The sequence below is a fragment of the Giraffa tippelskirchi genome, chromosome 2 (genome assembly GCF_054371585.1).
Source record: "Giraffa tippelskirchi isolate mGirTip1 chromosome 2, T2T-mGirTip1v1.2.pri, whole genome shotgun sequence".
NCBI lineage: Eukaryota > Metazoa > Chordata > Mammalia > Artiodactyla > Giraffidae > Giraffa > Giraffa tippelskirchi.
The window spans coordinates 44,803,152-44,818,823 of NC_137276.1; the positions used below are offsets into that span (position 1 = coordinate 44,803,152).

Genomic DNA, 15,672 nt, shown 5'->3' on the forward strand with positions numbered 1-15,672 from the left:
ATCGCAGCGCTGTTTACAATAGCTAGGGCATGGAAGCAACCTAGATATCCATCGGCAGATGATTGGATAAGAAAGCATACACAATGTACTATTACTCAGCTATTAAAAAGAATGTTTTTGAATCAGTGCTAATGAGGTGGATGAAACTGGAGCCTATTATACAGAGTGAAGTAAGTCAGAAAGAAAAACACCAATACAGTATATTAACACATATATATAGAATTAAGAAAGATGGTAACGATGACCCTATATGCAAGACAGCACAAGAGACACAGATGTAAAGAACAGACTTTTGGACTCTATAGGAGAAGGAGAGGGTGGGATGATTTGAGAGAATAGCATTGAAACATGTATATTACCATATGTGAAATAGATGGCCAGTCCAGGTTTGATGCATGAAACAGGGTGCTCAGGGCTGGTGCACTGGGATGACCCTGGTGCACTGGGATTGGATGGGGAGGGAGGTGGGAGCGGGGTTCAAGATGGGGGACACTTGTACACCCATGGCTGATTCATGTGAATGTATGGCAAAACCCACTACAATATTGTAAAGTAATTAGCCTCCAATTAAAATAAATAAATTAAAAAAAATAGTAGGAGATAAGCTGGTTATTGGTAGAAATCAAATTACAGAGAGCTTGGAATTTCAAGCTAACAAACTTACACTATTCTATGGCACATTATAATTTCAACTTCTGAATGACAAAATTAACATTGTATTGCAGGAAACTGCAGTACATAGAAATATGTATGAAATAGTTGCAGAATTATGGAGGTGACTGATAATAATTATTCTCTAATAATAGCATCAGAGAAGGCGATGGCACCCCACTCCAGTACTCTTGCCTGGAAAATCCCATGGACGGAGGCTGGTAGGCTGCAGTCTATGGGGTCGCTCAGAGTCGGACACGATTGAGCGGCTTCACATTCACTTTTCACTTTCATGCATTGGAGAAGGAAATGGCAACCCACTCCAGTGTTCTTGCCTGGAGAATCCCAGGGACGGGGGAGCCTGGTGGGCTGCCGTCTATGGGGTCGCACAGAGTCAGACACGACTGAAGTGACTTAGCAGCAGCAATAATAGCATTATAACATTTATAAAATACGTAAGTATTCTATATGCAGTTTGCCTAAATATATAATATATACTGCTTGAGATGAATACACACATTGTAGTATTAAACATATTACATATATTATATAATAACATATAGTATTCAAAGCATCCTAAGAATTAGTGCTTTCTCACTGGTTTTCAGACAAGAGATTGAATCAGCTGGATTACCTACAAGTTTATCAAGCAAATTTGTGATGTATTTGGAACTCAAACACAGAAATATAAATATAAATATAAATATAAATATAAATATAAATATATTGGGGAGAGTGGGTAAAATAACAGCCCAAGCAATATAAATCCTAGGCTCAGAAAATGGCCTTAGGAATGGGTGAGAATTGACAGGACTATTGATAGCTGTATTTACTTTCTACATCCAAAATGTAGAATTATTTTATTTATAATTTATACTTTATTTTATAGAAAAAAATATGTGGGGGTTAAAAATTGTAATAAGATTGATAAAACAGAAATAGATAATCAAACCTACATGAATAAGCTCTCAGCAAACACTAATCACACAAACTAATATTAGTGGTTTTAAAAAGAGAATGAGGGGAGGATTTGATGCCTAAAATCTTGAAAGAGAGAGAGTTAATATCTGGAGAACATTTCTGTGAGGAGAAAGATGGCATTACTAATTTTCAGTTTAAAATTCCAAAACAATATCCAGGTAGAGAAGTTTTACAATCTGATACTTGAATTTAAAGAAGTGGAAGATGATAGGATTGAAAGGTATGACAAGTTACTATTGTGGACTTGGATTTAAGAAGTATACATATTGGGGTGATAATTAAAACTATTGTAGCCTATCAGAGAGAGTATATAACAAAACAGATATGCCAAAGACAAATTCTTGAGGAATATCTGAATTTGGAGAATGGAAGAGGGAAAGAGAGAGGAACCTGAAAGTGGGTTAAGGCTAAATGGTAGTACTGAAACAGATATAGCAGAATATTTTCAAGCAATTCTTAAATCATGGGGAAAAAAAAAAGAAACACTACAGTAACTTTGGAGATAAAAAAGTATGAAGGAGCTTTTTTTTTACCTTTTTCTTTATTTTTTCACTATAAGATAGGGATGTAGGCATATTTTTAATGTTATAAAATAATAAATTGGTAATGAAAATATTAAGAATGCAAAGAGAGAAATACAAGAGAATTGGTAGAGCAAGATCTCAGAAGAGAAGTGGGTGAAATTAAGAGCACTAAGTGCCTTGATTTAAACAAATGATTAGTTTCACTTTCTGAGACAAAAAGATTACAACTAAACATACATCTGCATAAGAGAGGAATGTAGAGACACTCCTGTTGAACAGCATTGCTAACTGAGACAGGCAGAATTTGGGAACATGTGAAGAGAAGGTGGAGTTGGACAGTCATCAGGGCTTATACAGGGTAAAAAAGATCTGCAAGAGGCATTATGAGAAATGTAGAAAGGAGCATTCAGAGATGAGTTGAGGAATATGACATAGTAGAGTCTCATAATTTCTTTCTCCAGTCATCCTAGGTATTCAACATGTGTGTGTGTGTGTGCTCAGTCATGTCTGACTCTTTGTGACCCCATGGACTGCAGCCCACCAGGCTCTTCTGTTCATGTAATTTTCCAGGCAAGAATACTGGAGTGGTTTGCCGTTTCCTCTTCCAGGAGAACATCGATAAGTTCTATATTATGTATCAATAAATCTTCAGTAAGAAAGTTTTTAAAAAGTAATACAACCTAACATACAAATGTACATGATGCAATGCAAATGAGGGTTAAATGAAGAATTTCTCTTTTTGACTCTGTAACTTTCTGCACTGCTTGATTTTTTTTAAAGCACCAGAGCCATAATGACTTTTTATTTTTATTTTTTTACTTTTTATGTATAGATCATGGTCCCAAAACATCATCAGTGATATTTTAGGAAGCTATTTCTAAATACACTAGTGTATATAATTATTGTATTTATAATTTTTGCTCAAATAGATTTAGTAGTTATAATACCTTTATCATCTAAGAAGTCGAGGTTGGATAGTATTTTGCCAATATTTTCATACATATTTTCAATTTACTGATCACTGAATCTAATCACTGAATACATTTCTTAGTGTCCAATTTTAGCCTCCAAATTTATTAAATATTGGGGATAGAAAAAACAGTTTGTCTGACACCTCACAATGATTTTAAATATCAGTTGTACAATTAACCTCAAAAAACTCGATCTGTGCCAGATTTTACTTTAAAACTCCAAGCAAAGACCAATATTAACAAAGGTAATTGATGTCATTTATTGATCACTTACTTGATGACACATTTTCAATTAATGTTCCCATCCATTCTTAGGTTGGAATTCATTTAATTCTCAGGTTAAACTTATTAGATAGTAATATATCGTTATCCAATCTGTAGATGAGGAAACTAATTTAAAGATGATAATTACCCAAGGCTAAAAATGGTAGAACCAATTTGAATCAAGGTCTTTGTGAGTCCAAAAGTGGTATTCACTAGATAAACACTCAAGGAAATAAAAGATAAAGAAAGCTAAAGGGAGAAAAAATAATGCCTCAGAAAAGATAATATCTGAGGTCAACCATATATCTAAAACTAAAAGCAAATGAACAAGTAAAATTTCCTCACATATACAAACTCACAGTGCCTGAAAAAACAAAGTATTTAAATGTCAATGAAAGACAAATGTTGAGCATCTGAAAGTTCAACAAGTTATTGTGAGTTTATAAAAACTGCTAAATTCAATTTTAAATATAAAAGCAAAAGAGCTTCTCAGATGACACAGTGGTAAAGAATATGCCTGCCAATGCAGGAGACGTGGGTTTGATTCCTGGGTCAGGAAGATCCCCTCAAGTAGGAAATGGCAACCCATTCCAGTATCCTTGCCCGGAAAATTCTGTAGCCTGGCAGGCTACAGTCCATGTGGTCACAAAGAGTCAGATATAACTGAGAAACACAGCAGTAGCATGATAAAAGCAAAAAGTATTAAACATATAGGCTAACCAAGATCATGACTTCCATTTGTTCACTTGAAATTGTAATCGTTGAAGATCACTCCCTACTAGTCATTTTCCAATGCTGCTCATCTGAACAGAAAAGATTGACAGTGCAAACAAATGGAAACATATCCATGTTTAAGATTATCTGGAAAATTGCCTTTAACTTTTTATTGAATATCCTGAGTCACATGAAACTTTATAAGAATCCGATGTTAATCTGCTTCTAGTTATTGAAAGTGTTAGTCACTTCAGTCGCGTCTAACCCTTTGCAACCCTGTGGATCTCAGACTCCCAAGCTCCTTTGTCCATAGAATTCTCTAGGCAAGAACAGTGAAATGGGTTGCCATGTCCTTCTCCAGGAGATCTTCCCAATCCAGAGACTGAACCCACATCTCTTAAGTCTCCTGCATTGGCAATTGGGTTCTTTACCATTGGGCAAAAAACACCACCTGGGTAAAGCAATAAGTGAAAGTGAAGTCGCTCAGTCGTGTCTGACTCTTTGCAACCCCATGGACTGTAGCCTATCAGGCTTCTCCATCCATGGGATTTTCCAAGCAAGAATACTGGAATGGGTTGCCATTTCCTTCTCCAGGGGATCTTCCCAACCCAGGGATTGAACCCAGGTCTCCCACATTGCAGGCAGACACTTTACCGTCTGAGCCACCAGGGAAGCAATAAGGATATTATTATTAAAATTGCATTGTATTGATAAGGAACTGTGAGTATTTGACTATCTTCCACTAAACCATCCAAGTTTTGAAAATTGAAAGCTTCAATTAATAATAAATTATTCTGGGTCAGCATTTTTACTTTCTGATGTGTGTGTGCATGTGTGCTAAGTTGTTTCAGTCATTTCTCCAGGCAAGAATACTGGACTGGGTTGCCATGCCCTCCTACAGGGGATATCCCCAACCCAAGGATCAAACCTGTCTCCCCTAAGCCTCCTGCATAGGCAGGCAGGCTCTTTACTAGAAGCATCACCTGGTAGTGTTCTGCAAATAGAATTTCCAAACAGATTTCCTATCTCTGCCCCTAGAACAAAGTTTCACTGGATAAGAGTGTTGGGCTGTTCCTTTATACATTTCAAATACTACAGTAGTGTCTGGCATGTTAAATTGTGTGTTTATTGAATTGTCCTACCCACTGATAATTGTGCTTCAGCAAATCCAGGTTGGTGCTAGGAATCAGGTTTTAATAAATGATGTAAAGTAGTCTGAAAGCAAGCATACTTGCATAACTTTTCTGTATGTATGCTAGACTCAAAAATAACACTTCTGTGCTGGCTGAAGTGGGGTATAGATAGACATAGACAATAGAGGAAAAACTGCAGAGATGGAGAAAAATCTGTTAAAGAATATTAAGGAAAAACTCCTAATTACCTAGAAAGCACTCTCGTAGGAAATTATTCAATCATATATGGTAACCATATTTCTAGTATTCCTGTTGCTCATTGTTTTTGTATATGTTTAATTCAGATAACCCCTTCATAGATCACAGCATTAATGCAGCAAAAAAGCTGGTTTGAAACTCACATTAAAATAAATAAATAAGATCATGGCATCCAGTCCCATCATTTCATGGCAAATAGAAGGGGAAAAAGTGGAAGCGGTGACAGATTCTATTTCCCTGGGCTCCAAATCACTGCAGATGGGGAAGGTAGCCTTGAAATTCAAAGATGGTTGCTCCTTGGAAGGAAAGTTATGATAAGCCTAGACAATGTATTATAAAGCAGCAACATCACTTTGCTGAAAAAGGCCTGTAGATCCAAAACTATGGTTTTTCCAGTAGTCATGTGTGGATATGAGAGGTGGATCATAAACAAGCCTGAGAAGCAAAGAATTGATGCTTTTGAACTGTGGTGCTGGAAAAGACTCTTGAGAGTTTCTTGGACTTCAAGGAGACCAAACCAGGCAATCCTAAAGGAAATCAACACTTAATATTCATTGGAAGGACTGATGCTGAAGCTACAATATTTTAGTCCCCTGATACAAAGAGCCGACTCACTAGAAAAGACCCCAATGCTGGGAAAGATTGAAGGCAAAGGGAGAAGGGGGTAGCAGAGGATGCTGATAGATAGGGTCACTGACTCAATGGACATGACTTTGAGTAAACTCTGGGAGACAGTAGAGGACAGAGGAGCCTGGTGTGCTGCAGTACATGGGGTCTCAAAGAGTTAGACTTGACTCAGCAACTGAACAACAACAACAATTCAAATAAGTACTGTACAAGCTTTTTCCTCTCTTTATTCTTGCCACTTCTTTGGGGACAATGGGGGTTAAGGGAATGTGGTTGAGAAAAGATGAGAGACCAGCTAAAGAGCAAGAGCTGAAGCAGCTATTGCCCCAGAGTCTAAAAGAACTTGGCTCCTGGAAAGAAAAGACTGCCAACAATGATTAACACTTTAAAGAAAAGCAAATTTTCTGAATCATAATAGAAGAATGAAAACCTAGATACATAAGATTCCAAACAAGTGAATAAAAGCCCACATCCAAAACATAATTTTTTGTTCAACTATTCTCTTAAAAAGACTGGGGGCTTGTGAGCTGAAAATATGTTATCTTATAGAAGTTAGGCTGATAAGCTCGTTACAGTTTCACAATGTGCTGGCCACAGATGAATCAAGCCTCCTTCCAAAAATATAAAGTGAGTGCATAGGCAGCTAGTACAAACTGACAGGTGGGTTCCAACACATGCCTCTTTTTATATTGTCATGGTGTACTTAATGCAAACAGCTGTCAATCTTACCATGCACTGGTTTGCAAATGGTAGCAGGGGGCATAGGACTGATACAGAGAGCAAGACTTTGGGTTCCTCAAAATATCCTTCTGTTTCACTTTCTCTTAAAGGCTTCTATAATTTCACTACTGTGTTGAGGGACATCTTCAGGAATAAACCCACAATCGAAAACATTCCAAAGAGTAAAATGAGCTGCAAAGGACAACTGAATAGCTGGGCTTAGCAAATCAAGTAATGATTTAAGAGAAACAAGTTGAACTTTGGGAAAGAAACCAGGAAAGGCATAAAAAATAACTTGAATTGAAAAAAAATTAAGATAAAATATCAATTAATTAACCTAGATATACACCATAGTCCTCAATTCTATATTTTAAAATAGCCCATTATATTAGAAACTTAGAGAATTCTCTTTTCATTTTTTATAAACAATGTTAAAAATAAATCACAAATTGCTGCAGATAGCAACAAAGAGAAGTTTTGCTCTTTTATTCAAAAAGATGGAATGACTCTATTAGAAGTAATGGAAGCACATCAGATGGGTGGATTAGAATTTTAATGTTTTCAGAAGTTGAAGAAGACAGAATTATATACACGTGTATGGAAAATGACTATTAGAACAAAAGGTTACTTATCCAAGACCATGCAAAAATACACTAAATGAATATAACTGAGGATAAGGCCAGTGACAATTAGAGGAAACTCTATACCAGACCTTTAAAAGAAATGCAGATTTTTTTTTCAACCACATAAAATGATTCAAAGCAGGCACATAAGACCTTGCTTAGTGGAGGTCCTGCATTTTAAACAAATTGACTAAGTGATAAGAAGTGTTTATATTTGCCATATACAGTTTAGAAGTTAAAAGTAGAGAGACCTGGGTTGAATTATCTCTATCTTTTTATATTTTAAGCTAGTAATTCATTTGAACACTGACTTCTCAATGGGTACATTTATCATAATTCTCCTGATTAGGAAAAAGAAAATGTTTTAAAAGTTTGTCCAGAAATACACTGGTATAAATTTTATAACTTCATGTGTAAACTCAAGGTCTCAATAAATTGGGCTTGACAAATGCAACATTAAGTGGAATAATACAGGTGAAAAGTAAGAGTATCACTTGACAAAATTAGCACAAAATATAAAGAACTCATTATCTCATAAAACTGGAAGCAGAGTAGCCTTCAGGAATGGTTGGTATAAAACCTGGTTGTTTCAAAGATCTTCTCAAAAATCAAAGTCTTTCAGATTTGTAGATATGAATCACAAACCACTCTGACATAAACCATAGCAGGATCCTCTATGACCCATCTCCAAGAATATTGGAAATAAACACAAAAATAAACAAATGGAACCTAATTAAAATTAAAAGCTTCTGCACAACAAAGGAAACTATAAGCAAGGTGAAAAGACAGCCCTCAGAATGGGAGAAAATAATAGCAAACGAAGCAATGGACAAAGAATTAATGTCAAAAATATACAAACAACTTCTGCAGCTCAATTCTGGAAAAATAAACAACCCCATCAAAAAGTGAGCCAAAGAATTAAACAGACATTTCTCCAAAGAAAACATACAGCTGGCTAACAAACACATGAAAAGATGCTCAACATCACTCATTATCAGAGAAATGCAAATCAAAACCACAATGAGGTAACATTTCACACCAGTCAGAATGGCTGCTATCCAAAAGTCTACAAACAATAAATGCTGGATGCTGGAGAGGGTGTGGAGAAAAGGGAACCCTCTTACATTGTTGGTGGGAATGCAAACTAGTACAGCCACTATGGAGAACAGTGTGGAGATTCCTCAAAAAACTGGAAATGGAACTGCCATATGACCCAGCAATCCCACTGCTGGGCATACATACCAAGGAAACCAGAATTGAAAGAGACACGTGTACCCCAATGTTCATTGCAACGCTGTTTATAATAGCCAGGACATGGAAGCAACCTAGACATCCATCAGCAGAGGAATGGATTAGGAAGCCATGGTACATATATACAATGGAACATTACTCAGCCATTAAAAAGGATACATTTGAATCAGTTCTAATGAGGTGGATGAAACTGGAGCCTATTATCCAGAGTGAAGTAAGCCAGAAAGAAAAACACCAATACAGTATACTGACACATATATATAGAATTTAGAAAGTTGGTAAAGATAACCCTGTATGCGATTCAGCAAAAGAGACACAGATGTATAGAACAGCCTTTTGGACTCTATGGGAGAGGGCGAGGGTGGGATGATATGGGAGAATGACATTGAAGCATGTAAGTTATCATATATGAAACGAATTGCCAGTCCAGGTTTGATGCATGATACAGGGTGCTCGGGGCTAGTGCACCGGGATGACCCAGAGGGATGGGATGAGGAAGGAGGTGGGAGGGGGGTTCTGGAAGGGGAACACATGTACACCCATGGCGGATTCATGTCAACGTATGGCAAAACCAATACAATATTGTAAAGTAAAAAACAAAAAAATGAATAAATAAATATATATATTAAAAAAATTAAAAAGAAAAAAAACAGATTGGGATTAAAATTGCCACTGTAGTATTTGATGTCAAATTCAGGAAATACGTGTCCACAGAAAAAATTAGACTTTTTTATGTCAAATTTAGGAAATATGTGTCTACAGATATAATTAGACTTTTTTTTTTCTTAAACTACTTTTTTGGGGAAGCAAAGGACTTACCCAATGACCAATAATGAAAGATTATAATGAATAAAAATGATCTGGAGTGTTGTTTTGTTTTTTGTTTGTGTGTGTGTGTGTGTGTGTGTGAGGGAGAGAAAGAGATAGAGAGACAGGGAAATTTGTTGAATGAAAAAAATATTTCTATAGCTCTTCTAACAGTTGAAATGCTATTTCATGAAATAAAAGGCAGTGTTAAAGTTATCAACTGCAGATATTTTAGCAGATTTAGCAATCTGATTTAGGAACTTGAGAAATGTAGAAATGTATAGCAATCTTCTTAGATTACTTTGGGAATTTTTTTTCCTTTATAATCTGTTATTTATCAAATGAATATTTACTGACTACCCATTATACACCAACCATTACAAAGACATTTATATTTAGGTGTAAACTCAAAAGGGTGTTGAAAATAAGGACTGAGTAGGTCAATTTCTGTTTACAATGTTTAGAAGCTGGCAGGAATGTAAAACCAACTAAAATAAATAAAATGGCACATTTACAGTTTAGTTCTTGAATGAAACACATTTTCCAAAGAAAGTTTACAGAAGACAACAGAAACTCAAAATTTGATGAAATCTGTACTGTCACTCTGAAAAACACACTTTACAAAGGAATGTTCACATTTACTAGTGTATATACATGTGAATTAAATTTCATACTATATATAAAAAATAATCTAACATTTAAATTCTAAATTAAACACACAATAATGAAAAAGATATTGGAGAAAGAAGCGTGAATAAAGAGGCTGATAGACAATAATAGTTGCACTGGATATAAGAATAGGAGGATGTATTTTCTTTCCTTTAGTCACAAAGCCTTAATGTCCAGTTTATTGAAAAAGGAAATGTCTATGTATCTTTACATAGAATATAGATACAAGCTATTAGAAATTATAAAGTAATTGTAACAAAGGAAACCTTAATACAATGATCAAGATACATTATCTAGAATGAATTTTTTAAGTCAGAAGCTGCTGCTGCTGCTAAGTCACTGAAGTCATGTCCAACTCTGTGTGACCCCATAGACGGCAGCCCACCAGACTCCCCCGTCCCTGGGATTCTCCAAGCAAGAACACTGGCGCGGGTTGCCATTCCCTTCTCCAATGCATGAAAGTGAAAAGTGAAAGTGAAGTCGCTCAGTTGTTTCCGACTCTTAGTGATCCCATGGACTGCAGCCCACCAGGCTCCTCCATCCATGGGATTTTCCAGGCAAGAGTACTAGAGTGGGTTGTCATTGCCTTATCTGTAAGTCAGAAGGTCTTGATTTAAATCTAATTTCAAAATGCAGGGTAAACATGGGCGTGCCTAGTTGATATGGGTGAAAATTAGTCAAATTAAGTGCTAATAGCATTCCTCAGGAACACAATTAGCATTCCGTTTTAAAATTACACTACTCCCCCCAACCAACACTCTCCCATCTATTAAAAATTTGCTGGATATACACCATCCTGTCTTTCCTTACTGATCCATTTTTTCTGGAATATCATTCTAGCTCTTCTTCATCTTTAGAATTCCTATTGATTTAAAGTCCAACCCATAATATGCACTCCATAAGACTTCCCTGGTAAACCAAATAAAACCATTGCTCCCTCAACATGTTAATGAATGCTACTTATGCATGACTTTGTGATAGAGTTAGCTGCTAATGGTCCATTTTCTCTTCTACTTTCTGAACTTCTTGAGACAAAATCCAGGAGTAAGACTGCATTTTTTTTTTTACATTCTTTTTATCTCATATATTACTCAGGAAAGAGTAGATGCTCAATAAAAGTGTATTCAATTAATGAGGAAGAATAATTACACAGTTAAAGGCATTATGTAAATTTTGACTGAGCAGGATCAGAAAAGTTCTGAGTACATTGTACGAACGTGTATAACAATAAAATCAAAACAGAGGATAAAATTATCAAACTAATGAACCTAGGTGGTGGCTAGTATTTTTATATCCAACAAAGTCTTTGAGAATTCCCTGAAAAGTTAATCGCTCAGTCGTGTCCGACTCTTTGTGACCCCGTGGACTGTAGCCCACCAGGCTCCTCTGTCCATGGAATTCTTCAGGCGAGAATACTGGAGTGGGTTGCCGTTCCCTCCTCCAGGGGATCTTCCCAACCCTGGGATCAAATCCGTGTCTCCCGCATTACAGGCAGATTCTTTTCCGTCTGACCCCCCAAGGAAGCCCTTTTATATCCAATGTATTTTTATAATTTTTGGTCATAATACATGACATAATAGATGTATTAATGAAGATAAGAAATTAAGCCATGGTTGTATTCACTCTTTTCATAATTACTTCTTGTTTCTACATCATTTTATTTACTGTGAAAAACACCGCCTAAAAAGTATCATGCATCATTTTAAGAATGTGGAATTTCCTCTAGAGTTGTAAGTGTTGGCTTGGACAGGATATGGTTTCTCACTCTGTGACAGAGAAACTTAACCCACCTTCAGGTACTAGAATATTTAAGCTCTGAGCTTGTGGTCCAGGCCTCATTTCACCCCTGACCACCCTATGGAAGACGTGCGGCAGTCTATATCTCCTCAGTCACTCCTCAAGCTCTGACTTGAAAACAAATTCTCACGACTTGCTCTGCACCCAACCAGAAAAGACTCTTCTCAGAAGATCTACTAGTCAATGTTTAATTCTCACTTTCCACGTGCTTTCAAATTATATTTTGTAGATATAAGCTACAAACAATAAAGTCAAACAACAAAAGCATTGTCAATGAGTTGAATGACATATTATCATCTATTACTTTAAGTGAATTGTATAAAATTCACTTTACCTATGAAGAATTAAAGGGTGCTTAAGTATCTGTGTTTAATTTAATGTTTGTCTACAGAGGAACTAAAATCTGAGCTAGTATTTTCTTCCTTTTGTTTTAATTAAATATGTACCCAGCAGAATTCTGTACCTCATGGATTGGATATCTGATCTTCAGAAACCTATATGGAAATGAAAATGTACCTTTCACCACTAGAGAGAAATAATTGGTTTGATTTTTCTTGCCTTCATAGAACCAGAGGAGATAATGTTATTCCCCATAGGACTGGTAGGTGAAATTCAAGCAGGCTGGAAAGAATCGCCCCTTCCAAGCACAAAGAAGAAAAATAGCATGAGATCCTATCTTTTCACATTTAGGTAAGTAGGTCAATTTTTAACGATCTCAATTGATTTTAAAAATTAATCACAAATGTCTTTGAAAAACATAGAATATTACCTTTATAAAAGGGTATCTGTGACCACATATCTGAAATTAAAGACAACAAGCTGAAGTTTTAACTCAGGGGAAAAAATAAAAATGTCTGGAGAACTTGTGGTGGTTTCATCTTTATTCCTGACTCTCATGAATTATAGTGTTTTCTTAATCATTTGCATTACACTGACATGCTTTAGTTCTGTATCTGATAGTTATTTAGCATCAAGCTGATTATCTTTATCTTAACCTTAAGATCCTTGGTCTTATCATAATTAATGATTACCTTATAAAATCTTATTGATTTTCTGAGACAGTTAATACATGTGATCTTCAGAAGTTGGTTTCCTTACTATTTAACCTGCCTGAAATTTTAAAAATTAAAACTCATAAATAGATATTAAGTTAATTACAATGTGACTACACAACAACACAAAACTAGTCCAGACAAAGTATACAGAACATTAGACTAGATGTCAAATAACCCAATATTTATTCTTAACTTACTGATTACCAATGGCCCCTAAACTAGTTATTTAGATACCCACATACATATACATTTTGCACACACACATATATAATACATACATATTACACATACATGTTTGCTTTTCTAAATATCAAAAAATAAGTATAAATATATATCCATTATATCCATATGCTGCTGCTGCTGCTAAGTCACTTCAGTCGTGTCCAACTCTGCAACCCCATAGACGGCAGCCTACTAGGCTCCTCTGTCCCTGGGATTCTCCAGGCAAGAATACTGGAGTGGGTTGCCATTTCCTTCTCCAATATCCATATGCTTGTGTGTATATTTAGTCTTGTTTTGCATTTGATCAATAATTACATAATAAACAGTTGCCACTTTTTCCAAAGCATAGTTTTTCTATAGATATTCTGCAAATGATTCACAATAGATTTGCTTGAAGTACATAATCATCACAAGAGAAGTAAGCTCATTGTTACTGTTTTGATTTAGAATGTAATGTTTTGAATACACATGGATCAGAAAATACTTTGTGCTGATCAAGGAGGGTCAAGAATGACTAGCTTTTTTATGCTGTGGAACAGTCTCAATAAGAGAGACTTGGATGAAAAACTATCAGCCACAATTGTCCCCTTTTGATATAAGAGCCTGATAGTAGATGGGTTACCATGGAATTCATACTCTGAGGGATAGCTGTGGGAGGAGAACCCCACAGCTCAGTGGCACATCTATCCACTGTGTGTGATGAAATCTGCAATGTTTCAAGCTAAGAGATTTGGAAGGAAGTCCACACGATCATTATATATCAAGGCTGGGATTGAGGGTTACTGAATTCTCATCTGTAGGAAACCACAGCTGCCTGAAGAAGAGAACTTCACAAATGTGAGAATCCACTGATCTTAAATCAAGAATGAGAAGAAAGGAGAAGAAAAAGTAGTTTATGTCAGGTTCTTCTTTTTCTAACTTAATCACTATATAGACTTCTTTATTATTGTTTCTACTTTTTTCTTTTATTAAAGGCTCAGTGCTAAATTTGAATAGTACATGTGCTATCTTCTCTAATTCCTTTATTCAGAATTATTTTATATCCCTATATCCAGACCAGCCTTTTTGCATGGCTGCATGTCTTCACCCTCCACCCCCTTATAATTAAGGTACCAGCTCAAATATAATTTTCTTACAGAGACCTTCTTTGATCATGTGCACCGTATTGTCCACCCTAGCATTCACTTCCTATCCACCATTCCATTTTAATTCACAGGTGATAGCACTTTGCACTATCTGATTATTGACTAGTCTTCTCCATTACCATATATATTGATAGAGACCTTGCAGTCTTACCCATAGAAGAAACGCATCTTTACCCATAGAAGAAGCTTTAAAAAAAGATCCACTGTATAGATTTTTAAGTAATTTCCAAAACTTTTCAGTCTGTAATAGAATAAAAGTTTAAAATTACTTTGCAATAGGTATAGAAATTTTAATTTGACATTAGTCAGTCAGTTCACTCACTCAGTCATGTGTGCCTCTTTGCGACCCCATGAACCGCAGCACGCCAGGCCTCCTTGTCCATCACCAACTCCTGGAGTTTACACAAACCCATGTCCATTGAGTCGGTGATGCCATCCAACCATCTCATCTTCTGTCGTCCTCTTCTCCTCCCGTACTCAATCTTTCCCAGCATGAGGGTCTTTTCCAATGAGTCAACTCTTCACATGAGGTGGCCAAAGTATTGGAGTTTCAGCTTCAACATCAGTCCTTCCAATGAACACCCAGGACTGATCTCCTTTAGATGGACTGGTTGGATCTCCCTGCAGTTCAAGGGACTCTCAAGAGTCTTCTCCAACACTACACTTCAAAAGCATCAGTTCTTCGGCACTCAGCTTTCTTTATAGTCCAACTCTCACATCCATACATGACTATTGGAAAAACCATAGCCTTGACTAGACAGACCTTTGTTGACATTAGAAACCTACTCATTTAATATAACTTTTTTTTGCTATTTTCCATTCTAGTTATTAAAGTTGAATTTCTACAGAGAAGCCTCTGTTTCAAGTTTTAAAATAGTTGGCTAAAAAATTAATTCTGAGTTTGATCATTTTCTTTTGTCAAATGAAAAATGATCCCATATTTACTTTCTTTGAAATTAGATCCAAGAAAAATAAATTGTAACTTTTAGCTAAGATAAATTTAGAAGAGACACCTTTTCAGAAATCAACAATAATAGGAAAATAGGAAAATATCTGTATCATCCCTGAAACTGAGAAAACAACATCATTCATATCTTAGATATTATAAAGATATCATATGAAATATCAAACAGGACAGAATGAAATCAAGGTATAGCTATTTGTGTAAAGACACATCTCCCCACTGAGGAAGCACTGTGATGTATCAAAATAAATTTAAACTTTCCTGAAAATGCACTCAGATAACATTTCATGATAGAT

The 15,672-nt window shown here is 35.8% G+C and overlaps 1 long non-coding RNA gene across 1 annotated transcript in view; it reads right to left on the minus strand.

The window, feature by feature from the left end:
* LOC145539672 (uncharacterized) overlaps positions 1 to 15,672 on the minus strand; it is an 870,498-nt gene that overhangs the window by 266,300 nt on the left and 588,526 nt on the right. The gene's annotated exons all lie outside the window — the stretch shown is intronic.